This window comes from Propithecus coquereli, unplaced genomic scaffold, assembly GCF_000956105.1.
Source record: "Propithecus coquereli isolate 6110/MARCELLA unplaced genomic scaffold, Pcoq_1.0 Scaffold16, whole genome shotgun sequence".
Classification (NCBI taxonomy): domain Eukaryota; kingdom Metazoa; phylum Chordata; class Mammalia; order Primates; family Indriidae; genus Propithecus; species Propithecus coquereli.
Window position 1 is genome coordinate 12487158 of NW_012140524.1, and position 500 is coordinate 12487657.

The 500-nt window shown below is 47.8% G+C and overlaps 1 protein-coding gene across 1 annotated transcript in view; it reads right to left on the reverse strand.

The window, feature by feature from the left end:
* PDE3A (phosphodiesterase 3A, cGMP-inhibited) overlaps window positions 1-500 on the reverse strand; it is a 377507-nt gene that overhangs the window by 18809 nt on the left and 358198 nt on the right. The gene's annotated exons all lie outside the window — the stretch shown is intronic.

The following is a 500-nucleotide window of genomic DNA, read 5'->3' on the forward strand; positions in this document are numbered from 1 at the left end:
GTCCAGATAATTTCTTTCTATTTTTAGTAGAGACGGGGTCTTGCTCTTGCTCAGGCTAGTCTTGAACTCCTGACCTCGAGCGATCCACCCGCCTCAGCCTCCCAGAGTGTTAGGATAACAGGCGTGAGCCAGCACGCCCGGCCGCATAAATATTATTGGTGTAAGTTGTTGCTGTAGAACAAGATGGTAAACTAGGTGCAGATCACCGGCTTTCTCCCCAAATTCTTACAAAGCTGGGTTTGTAAGAATGGAATTTCAGAGATCAAGTAAAAGCTATTCTAAGCCCTTGGGGAGGTGGAAGACAGAAATGACCTAGTATAGGAGGAAAACGGCAGCCTGGGCAGAGAGTGCCACCGGGGGGAGATGTGTTGGGAGCCAGCATCTGAGTTAAGTCTTTTTCTCCTGTTGCAAGCTGGGAAGATTACTACATGCAAGTAATTGCCATTATTAAACCTGTACACAAGCCCAACATTACAAGGGTGATGGGGGCAGCATGAAGG